Genomic DNA, 12,073 nt, shown 5'->3' with positions numbered 1-12,073 from the left:
TTTTGTATTAGGGGTAGTTTTGTAATTTCACATGCACTAAGTGGATATTTGATGTGTGTGGTTGGAAATAAATTTAATTGAATTGGTAGAAGCCCAATCCAATTAAATTTTAGAGGGGGAGGTGAGCGTTTGCTTACTACACCCCATTGCCACATCATATAGTCACACTTTGTGCATGTCCTTCATGCTTTTCATGCCTCATGACACCTAAGCACACTTAGTGGAGAATCTTGGAATTGATCTTGGATTAGTGGGCTGAACCATAACTAAAATTCACTAATCATAATTAGTTAAATTTTGGCTCCAAAGTTTGGCTCCACAAATTCAATTTCAAATTCAAGTGAAATTTGAATTTCCCTCCAATTTTGTGTGACACTTAGGCTATAAATAGAGGTCATGTGTGTGCATTTTTTTCAACTTTGATGATTTGAATATTAAACTTCAGATTTCAAAGCTCATTTAGAGCACAAAATTTCGTGCTCTTCTCTCCCTCTCCCTTCATTCATCTCCTTCTTCCTCCAAGCTCTTATCCATGGTCTCCTATGGTGGTGAGCTTCTTCTAGACTCATCTTCTCCTTGAAGTGGCGTCTCCTCTCTCTCTTCCTTCTCCATTCCGCTGCCATTTATCTTCCAAGAAGCAAAGGAATCCATTGATGAAGAAGATCCTAGGCCTACAAGCTCCAATGGAGCTTACATTATGTGGTATCAAGAGCATCTTCATCTAGGTGTTGAGGAAAAAAGCCAAGAGTTTCAAGAACCTCGGGATTTGAGGTCAAATCCTTTTCAAGGGGGAGGGAATGATGCAATCCTACCCCGCAAGGGCATTGGATAGAAAACTCCAAGTAGATTGGGCCAAAGATGCAAGAGAAGGCCCTAGGGTTCTTATGAGCCTTAGGGTAGATTTCAGGCCCATGGGCTAAGTATGAGCCCACTTATCTTTGTAAATATTAGATTAAGGTTTCATTATTTTTGGGCCTTGTATTTAGGGCTCCATAATGTAGGTAGGGTACCCTAGAAATATAGGATTTTTCAGCCCTTGTATTTTAGGGCACCTAGACTAGTTTTTGTATTAGGGGTAGTTTTGTAATTTCACATGCACTAAGTGGATATTTGATGTGTGTGGTTGGAAATAAATTTAATTGAATTGGTAGAAGCCCAATCCAATTAAATTTTAGAGGGGGAGGTGAGCGTTTGCTTACTACACCCCATTGCCACATCATATAGTCACACTTTGTGCATGTCCTTCATGCTTTTCATGCCTCATGACACCTAAGCACACTTAGTGGAGAATCTTGGAATTGATCTTGGATTAGTGGGCTGAACCATAACTAAAATTCACTAATCATAATTAGTTAAATTTTGGCTCCAAAGTTTGGCTCCACAAATTCAATTTCAAATTCAAGTGAAATTTGAATTTCCCTCCAATTTTGTGTGACACTTAGGCTATAAATAGAGGTCATGTGTGTGCATTTTTTTCAACTTTGATGATTTGAATATTAAACTTCAGATTTCAAAGCTCATTTAGAGCACAAAATTTCGTGCTCTTCTCTCCCTCTCCCTTCATTCATCTCCTTCTTCCTCCAAGCTCTTATCCATGGTCTCCTATGGTGGTGAGCTTCTTCTAGACTCATCTTCTCCTTGAAGTGGCGTCTCCTCTCTCTCTTCCTTCTCCATTCCGCTGCCATTTATCTTCCAAGAAGCAAAGGAATCCATTGATGAAGAAGATCCTAGGCCTACAAGCTCCAATGGAGCTTACATTATGTGGTATCAAGAGCATCTTCATCTAGGTGTTGAGGAAAAAAGCCAAGAGTTTCAAGAACCTCGGGATTTGAGGTCAAATCCTTTTCAAGGGGGAGGGAATGATGCAATCCTACCCCGCAAGGGCATTGGATAGAAAACTCCAAGTAGATTGGGCCAAAGATGCAAGAGAAGGCCCTAGGGTTCTTATGAGCCTTAGGGTAGATTTCAGGCCCATGGGCTAAGTATGAGCCCACTTATCTTTGTAAATATTAGATTAAGGTTTCATTATTTTTGGGCCTTGTATTTAGGGCTCCATAATGTAGGTAGGGTACCCTAGAAATATAGGATTTTTCAGCCCTTGTATTTTAGGGCACCTAGACTAGTTTTTGTATTAGGGGTAGTTTTGTAATTTCACATGCACTAAGTGGATATTTGATGTGTGTGGTTGGAAATAAATTTAATTGAATTGGTAGAAGCCCAATCCAATTAAATTTTAGAGGGGGAGGTGAGCGTTTGCTTACTACACCCCATTGCCACATCATATAGTCACACTTTGTGCATGTCCTTCATGCTTTTCATGCCTCATGACACCTAAGCACACTTAGTGGAGAATCTTGGAATTGATCTTGGATTAGTGGGCTGAACCATAACTAAAATTCACTAATCATAATTAGTTAAATTTTGGCTCCAAAGTTTGGCTCCACAAATTCAATTTCAAATTCAAGTGAAATTTGAATTTCCCTCCAATTTTGTGTGACACTTAGGCTATAAATAGAGGTCATGTGTGTGCATTTTTTTCAACTTTGATGATTTGAATATTAAACTTCAGATTTCAAAGCTCATTTAGAGCACAAAATTTCGTGCTCTTCTCTCCCTCTCCCTTCATTCATCTCCTTCTTCCTCCAAGCTCTTATCCATGGTCTCCTATGGTGGTGAGCTTCTTCTAGACTCATCTTCTCCTTGAAGTGGCGTCTCCTCTCTCTCTTCCTTCTCCATTCCGCTGCCATTTATCTTCCAAGAAGCAAAGGAATCCATTGATGAAGAAGATCCTAGGCCTACAAGCTCCAATGGAGCTTACATTATGTGGTATCAAGAGCATCTTCATCTAGGTGTTGAGGAAAAAAGCCAAGAGTTTCAAGAACCTCGGGATTTGAGGTCAAATCCTTTTCAAGGGGGAGGGAATGATGCAATCCTACCCCGCAAGGGCATTGGATAGAAAACTCCAAGTAGATTGGGCCAAAGATGCAAGAGAAGGCCCTAGGGTTCTTATGAGCCTTAGGGTAGATTTCAGGCCCATGGGCTAAGTATGAGCCCACTTATCTTTGTAAATATTAGATTAAGGTTTCATTATTTTTGGGCCTTGTATTTAGGGCTCCATAATGTAGGTAGGGTACCCTAGAAATATAGGATTTTTCAGCCCTTGTATTTTAGGGCACCTAGACTAGTTTTTGTATTAGGGGTAGTTTTGTAATTTCACATGCACTAAGTGGATATTTGATGTGTGTGGTTGGAAATAAATTTAATTGAATTGGTAGAAGCCCAATCCAATTAAATTTTAGAGGGGGAGGTGAGCGTTTGCTTACTACACCCCATTGCCACATCATATAGTCACACTTTGTGCATGTCCTTCATGCTTTTCATGCCTCATGACACCTAAGCACACTTAGTGGAGAATCTTGGAATTGATCTTGGATTAGTGGGCTGAACCATAACTAAAATTCACTAATCATAATTAGTTAAATTTTGGCTCCAAAGTTTGGCTCCACAAATTCAATTTCAAATTCAAGTGAAATTTGAATTTCCCTCCAATTTTGTGTGACACTTAGGCTATAAATAGAGGTCATGTGTGTGCATTTTTTTCAACTTTGATGATTTGAATATTAAACTTCAGATTTCAAAGCTCATTTAGAGCACAAAATTTCGTGTTCTTCTCTCCCTCTCCCTTCATTCATCTCCTTCTTCCTCCAAGCTCTTATCCATGGTCTCCTATGGTGGTGAGCTTCTTCTAGACTCATCTTCTCCTTGAAGTGGCGTCTCCTCTCTCTCTTCCTTCTCCATTCCGCTGCCATTTATCTTCCAAGAAGCAAAGGAATCCATTGATGAAGAAGATTGGATAGAAAACTCCAAGTAGATTGGGCCAAAGATGCAAGAGAAGGCCCTAGGGTTCTTATGAGCCTTAGGGTAGATTTCAGGCCCATGGGCTAAGTATGAGCCCACTTATCTTTGTAAATATTAGATTAAGGTTTCATTATTTTTGGGCCTTGTATTTAGGGCTCCATAATGTAGGTAGGGTACCCTAGAAATATAGGATTTTTCAGCCCTTGTATTTTAGGGCACCTAGACTAGTTTTTGTATTAGGGGTAGTTTTGTAATTTCACATGCACTAAGTGGATATTTGATGTGTGTGGTTGGAAATAAATTTAATTGAATTGGTAGAAGCCCAATCCAATTAAATTTTAGAGGGGGAGGTGAGCGTTTGCTTACTACACCCCATTGCCACATCATATAGTCACACTTTGTGCATGTCCTTCATGCTTTTCATGCCTCATGACACCTAAGCACACTTAGTGGAGAATCTTGGAATTGATCTTGGATTAGTGGGCTGAACCATAACTAAAATTCACTAATCATAATTAGTTAAATTTTGGCTCCAAAGTTTGGCTCCACAAATTCAATTTCAAATTCAAGTGAAATTTGAATTTCCCTCCAATTTTGTGTGACACTTAGGCTATAAATAGAGGTCATGTGTGTGCATTTTTTTCAACTTTGATGATTTGAATATTAAACTTCAGATTTCAAAGCTCATTTAGAGCACAAAATTTCGTGCTCTTCTCTCCCTCTCCCTTCATTCATCTCCTTCTTCCTCCAAGCTCTTATCCATGGTCTCCTATGGTGGTGAGCTTCTTCTAGACTCATCTTCTCCTTGAAGTGGCGTCTCCTCTCTCTCTTCCTTCTCCATTCCGCTGCCATTTATCTTCCAAGAAGCAAAGGAATCCATTGATGAAGAAGATCCTAGGCCTACAAGCTCCAATGGAGCTTACATTATGTGGTATCAAGAGCATCTTCATCTAGGTGTTGAGGAAAAAAGCCAAGAGTTTCAAGAACCTCGGGATTTGAGGTCAAATCCTTTTCAAGGGGGAGGGAATGATGCAATCCTACCCCGCAAGGGCATTGGATAGAAAACTCCAAGTAGATTGGGCCAAAGATGCAAGAGAAGGCCCTAGGGTTCTTATGAGCCTTAGGGTAGATTTCAGGCCCATGGGCTAAGTATGAGCCCACTTATCTTTGTAAATATTAGATTAAGGTTTCATTATTTTTGGGCCTTGTATTTAGGGCTCCATAATGTAGGTAGGGTACCCTAGAAATATAGGATTTTTCAGCCCTTGTATTTTAGGGCACCTAGACTAGTTTTTGTATTAGGGGTAGTTTTGTAATTTCACATGCACTAAGTGGATATTTGATGTGTGTGGTTGGAAATAAATTTAATTGAATTGGTAGAAGCCCAATCCAATTAAATTTTAGAGGGGGAGGTGAGCGTTTGCTTACTACACCCCATTGCCACATCATATAGTCACACTTTGTGCATGTCCTTCATGCTTTTCATGCCTCATGACACCTAAGCACACTTAGTGGAGAATCTTGGAATTGATCTTGGATTAGTGGGCTGAACCATAACTAAAATTCACTAATCATAATTAGTTAAATTTTGGCTCCAAAGTTTGGCTCCACAAATTCAATTTCAAATTCAAGTGAAATTTGAATTTCCCTCCAATTTTGTGTGACACTTAGGCTATAAATAGAGGTCATGTGTGTGCATTTTTTTCAACTTTGATGATTTGAATATTAAACTTCAGATTTCAAAGCTCATTTAGAGCACAAAATTTCGTGCTCTTCTCTCCCTCTCCCTTCATTCATCTCCTTCTTCCTCCAAGCTCTTATCCATGGTCTCCTATGGTGGTGAGCTTCTTCTAGACTCATCTTCTCCTTGAAGTGGCGTCTCCTCTCTCTCTTCCTTCTCCATTCCGCTGCCATTTATCTTCCAAGAAGCAAAGGAATCCATTGATGAAGAAGATCCTAGGCCTACAAGCTCCAATGGAGCTTACATTATGTGGTATCAAGAGCATCTTCATCTAGGTGTTGAGGAAAAAAGCCAAGAGTTTCAAGAACCTCGGGATTTGAGGTCAAATCCTTTTCAAGGGGGAGGGAATGATGCAATCCTACCCCGCAAGGGCATTGGATAGAAAACTCCAAGTAGATTGGGCCAAAGATGCAAGAGAAGGCCCTAGGGTTCTTATGAGCCTTAGGGTAGATTTCAGGCCCATGGGCTAAGTATGAGCCCACTTATCTTTGTAAATATTAGATTAAGGTTTCATTATTTTTGGGCCTTGTATTTAGGGCTCCATAATGTAGGTAGGGTACCCTAGAAATATAGGATTTTTCAGCCCTTGTATTTTAGGGCACCTAGACTAGTTTTTGTATTAGGGGTAGTTTTGTAATTTCACATGCACTAAGTGGATATTTGATGTGTGTGGTTGGAAATAAATTTAATTGAATTGGTAGAAGCCCAATCCAATTAAATTTTAGAGGGGGAGGTGAGCGTTTGCTTACTACACCCCATTGCCACATCATATAGTCACACTTTGTGCATGTCCTTCATGCTTTTCATGCCTCATGACACCTAAGCACACTTAGTGGAGAATCTTGGAATTGATCTTGGATTAGTGGGCTGAACCATAACTAAAATTCACTAATCATAATTAGTTAAATTTTGGCTCCAAAGTTTGGCTCCACAAATTCAATTTCAAATTCAAGTGAAATTTGAATTTCCCTCCAATTTTGTGTGACACTTAGGCTATAAATAGAGGTCATGTGTGTGCATTTTTTTCAACTTTGATGATTTGAATATTAAACTTCAGATTTCAAAGCTCATTTAGAGCACAAAATTTCGTGCTCTTCTCTCCCTCTCCCTTCATTCATCTCCTTCTTCCTCCAAGCTCTTATCCATGGCCTCCTATGGTGGTGAGCTTCTTCTAGACTCATCTTCTCCTTGAAGTGGCGTCTCCTCTCTCTTTCCCTTTCTCCATTCCGCTGCCATTCATCTTCCAAGAAGCAAAGGAATCCATTGATGAAGAAGATCTTAGGCCTACAAGCTCCAATGGAGCTTGCATCAAAGATCATCTTTGAAGTTGGATGAGGTGACCGCCGCTCTTAGGGAAAATGAGAGAATGATGAAAACTGAAAATATGATGATGAACACAATGCAATAGTTGTGGTGGAGTCTGAGCGAGGGAGAAATCATTCAAGGAGACATGATGGGCCAAGAGGAAGATCAAAATCGCAATCGCGTCCGCACGATATATGAGTAACATTTAATGTTACTATTCTAGTGAGAATGGTCATGTGCAAGTGAGGTGCAAACAAATGAATGAGAACTTGAAGAAATTAAAAGATATGAACAAAGATGGCACCAACTTCCAAACTAATGTAGTAAAAAGTGTTGAAGATTAAGATGATGTGTTTTTTTGCAACAAATGATGAGGTTGCTAAAACAAAATGGGTGATGGATTTTGCTGCCTCAAAGCACATTTGTAGAGATTGAGGGGTGTTTGATACTTTGAAAATCGATGGAGAATTCGACCATTTTAAGTTAGGGAATGGGAGAAAAATTAAGGTTGAAGGGATAGGGATCATGACGATGAAACTCCATGATGGCGTTATCCGGACTTTCTCAAATGTGAGGTTTATACCTTTTGTTGTTGTCAATATGATTTCTATGGGGCGGATGACATCACAAGGTGATAACTTCTAAATATGAGTTATTTTTTATAATAAAAATATAATGGAAATATCCTTAAAATGTTTATTTAGCAGTTATTTATGCTTAATTGTTAATAAATGATGTTTTTTCATTCATGACTTGTAGATATGAAAAGGAGGGATTAAAAGACAAAAAGATGCAGAAAATAGAAAAAATATGAAAATGGCTCAACCCAAGACGCGCTTAGAATGCAACATGTGCCCAATGCGAATACAGGTACCATTGCTAAGCGAGAAGAGGCACGCTAAGCATGAAAACACGCACTGGCGCTAAGCGAGAAGAGTCACACTAAACCCGAAAACAGACACTTGCGCTAAGTGAGTAGCGCGGGCTTAACTCGAGTATGCAAGCCCAAGTCCACTCCAGCAACTATAAAAAGGGAGTCAAGCCAAGGAGAAAAGACACACCGAGTCTCAGAGCACTCTAATACACACCTAAAGCCTGAGAACTCTCCCTTAGGAAATTATTTCTTCTCTTTCATTATTTTCTATTCCCTTTTCCATCCCTTCTCCTCCATCAGTTTTTATACTCATTTTCAAGTGTAAGGTTCTTATGGGCTAAACCCTTAGTTAAGGTCTAGCAGACCTAAAAAGCTAAAAGATATATTGTATGTTTCATATCTATCAATGCAAACAGGTGTTTCCTTAACTATTATCCATTTTTATTTTAATTTCATGTATCATTCATCCTTACATCATCTTTAGGGGTTAGGTACTCGACAGAGGGTAATCCTTAATAGAAATACAAGAAAGGTCTTACATGCATCAATTTTAGGGATTAGTCGCTTAACAGAGGGTAATTTCTAATAGAACTAAAAGGAAGAGGTATCTTAATAAGATCATTGCTAGACATAGAGTGAATGCGGTATGCCCATGCATCAAAGCAAATTTTATCTATTGAGTCTTTGCAAAAACATTTGGGTGATAGATATGTAAAATATGTTTGTCATCGTGAGACATCAGAGCAAGTATTCTAATAGATGTGGGTAGGAAAAATTTACCTGATTGGTAGAGAAAAATATAAAATATACATCTTAGACAAATAAGGCATGTTAGGTCCTAACATTCTCATCTCATTGAATTCCCTATTATTTCTTGTCTTCTATTATTAGCTATTATTTTCCTATTCTTTTAAACTCTTATGTCATACCTCATCTCATCTTCTATTTATATAAATTGGAAATTATCCAACACAAGTACAGAACAAAGTCCATGTGACAATCGACACTTGGACTTCCGATTCTTTACTACTTTGACATCTTGGTACACTTGTCAAATGGTCAACAAGGGTACAAGTATGTTGGTTCAAAGTAGAGATGCAAGGTGTACAAAGGGAGACATTTGGTGTTGCGAGGACAGAAAAATAAAGATAATTTTTGCTATTTGGATGGACAAGCCTTGAAGAGCAACCATGATAGCAAAGTGAAGAAGAAAGTGAAGTTTTCTAATGTTGTAGAAGTGTTTGGAGAGACTTCCGTTGGAGGGAAAGTTTGTTCACTTTCAAATTGATCAAATGATATTTCTCTTTTGGCTTGAGGGGGAAAATTGTAGAGTTTCAAGCCAAAGAGATAAGATACATTTAATGCATAGTGAATATTGAATTTTTATCACTAAGGTATGGATGGTTTAAATGTAAAGTAGAAGATTGTATTTTACTATATGAAATTTATTTGAATGGATGCATTGAAAATCATTTTTGTTTCAACTTCCAAGTGAGCTTATTTATTATAGTTTATGGTAATTTTCACTATAAATAGAGAAGAGAATTAGTGGAGAAAATACACATGAAGAGAGAGTGTGTGTGTGAGAAGAAAGATTGTGAAACAAAGTCACTTTATTGATAGAAAAGTACTTTTGTATAAGAGTATTATCATTTCTTGTAACCATTGAATAGGATACTCCGGTTTGTAGAGTGATACAATATTTGGAATGAGTTACAATCTTGTAATCATTTTTGTTATAGAAAAATATTTTTTGAGACGATTTCGTGAACGTAAGCAAGAGGTGTCGAATCACGTTAAATTCTTGTGTTTGTTATTATTTTCTTATGGTGTAATCTTTGTTGTGTTCTTATTATCCTTTGTGGGTATGTGTAATTTTATTTGTAAGAGCGTTAATTAATCAATAATTGATTATGTTAGTATCAGCAAAATCTGGTTGAGGAATTCAGGCTTTAATGCAGGAGGGGGCAAAAACACCAGTTTGGGTTCCTTTTCCAAACTATTTATCAAAAGGGGGATGTTTTCAAACTATTTACTAAGAGGGTCTGTTTTTATTTGCATTGCGTCAAAGGCAGGGGCACAATTTAACGGAGAGCTAACATGTGACATTGAGTTGTTGTGCCAAAAGCTTTGCGCAATGGGTTGCTACAACTGCAGTGGCACAACCACTTTTGGTCAGCATAGGCACAGGGTGTAGGGCGCAGGTGCTGCACAGGCACAGTGGCGCAAGTACGCACGTGAGGGTGGTGCGCCAACCTTCCTGGCACAATACTCCTTACTCCTTCCCCCGCTTATAAATTGAAAATACATGTTGTTCCCTCACTTCCCTCACTTGCAGCAAACACCCCCCTCATCCAGCAGCTTCCTTCTTCTCGATAAGTATTTTGTTGCTCCCTTCCATCCCAACTTGCTCTCTCTCTCTTGTAGTTTGTTCTCTCTCATAATAATTTTATTTCATATTTTTTATTATTGCTAATGACACTTACATGTATTAAAATATGTGATATTATGTTTATATTTAAAATATTTAATGAGTACATTTAATGACATTAAATGGCACTTACATGTTTTAAAATAATTATGATTTGGGTTTAGAAATTTATTTAGAATATTAGCTTTTTACAATTTTTTGTAATATATGATATTGTGATTTTTTTTTAAGCTGTCATGTAACTTAATTATTATATGTGGGATTGTAAATGAAATTTTTAAATTGTTTGTGATATTTGTTGTTATTAATAAGGTTTTAAATAAATTTAATTATGTTTGTAATATGCAGTGTATTTGATATGGCAAGTTCATCATCCTCCTCATCCAGTGGGAAGAAATAAAACCTATAGAAGAAATAAATTTAATTATGTTTGTAATATGCAGTGTATTAAAATAAATTTCATTTTTATAATAAAACCTACAAAAGAAATAATTTTCATTAACAATAATAACATAAAAAAATAATACAAATTAATAAAAAAATTAATAAATATATTACTAACTTTTACCCCATAGAATGCACCAGAAAGTGTGTTTGAATGGAAAGGGAACGAGGGTTTATATAGGCATGTATTGCACCGATAATAATGGCACAATACGTTGTACTTAGATAATTTGAGCAAAGGGTTACTCCAACTGACATGGCATCAGCTGGTCACACGCTGCCGAAAGCAGTCAACACTACACACGCTGACATAGCTTCTCTAAAAGTGGTTGCGCCACTGCAGCTGTAGTAACCCATTGCACCTGTAGCAACTCATTGCACAAAACTTTTAGTACAAATAGCTCAATATCACATGTTAATTTTCCGTTGAATTGTGCTCCTGCCTTTGACATAACGTAAATAAAAACATATCCCTCCGTAAATAGTTTAAAAATAATCTCTTTCTAGTAAATAGTTTAAAAAAGGACCCCAAATTCATGTTTTTGGCTACAGGAGGGTGCCCACTTTTAAAATGTCCCGGCAATATTTATACACATGTTAATTTTTTTACATCAATAAAAGTCAAGCCTATTTTATATTCAAATAATAAGATCCCACGGCGCAGCCAATGATATAGCGTATTCGTGATAGCTAGCTATAAGATGTGAACTGAAATTTGCGTATGCACGTTTAACTGAACATTGTCTATATGACACAAGTTCGCTCTGTCACGTTATAAAGGTTTCAATCAAGAAATTATATACCATTTTCAAGTGCATTATTTTTCCTTAGCTAAATATTTTGGAGTTGTTTTCAAGAGCATTATCTTTCCTTAGCTGCTTTCAACTTCTAGCTTCAAAGTTTAGGTTCAAATTAAATAAGTATTCCTAAAAAAATTCCATCGTGGATATACTAAGGCTGCGCAGTCAGCGTGGTTCAAGAGCATTAATATAATTACTTGTTTGGCACTAGGTCTAGTACGTCTATTTTTCTTTACTGCGACAACTCATTTGAAGATACAGGGTTTAGGGTAATGATGTCTTCATTGTTTCACGTCTTGTGCATAAATTAATTAATTAAGTTTGCGTCAATCAACTTTAAATTCATTAACATGTTGTACACACACGCTCACAGGAGTTGCAGTCCAATGATGATATAGTGTATTCCTGACAGCTATAAAGAGATGTGAAATATGTGTAAAGACGTTTTAATAGAATAAAATTTTCCAGTTCCATATAGGATAGAAGCTCGATCCGTCACATTGTAAAGGTTTCAATCAATAAATTAGATAGCATTTTCAATAGCATTATTTTGCCTAAGCTTAATATTTCGGAGTTGTTTTTCAGCAGTCATTTTAATGTGATAATTAATTATTAATTAT

Source organism: Glycine max, chromosome 4, assembly GCF_000004515.6.
Source record: "Glycine max cultivar Williams 82 chromosome 4, Glycine_max_v4.0, whole genome shotgun sequence".
Classification (NCBI taxonomy): Eukaryota; Viridiplantae; Streptophyta; class Magnoliopsida; order Fabales; family Fabaceae; genus Glycine; species Glycine max.
Note: the sequence above shows the minus strand (reverse complement) of the source record.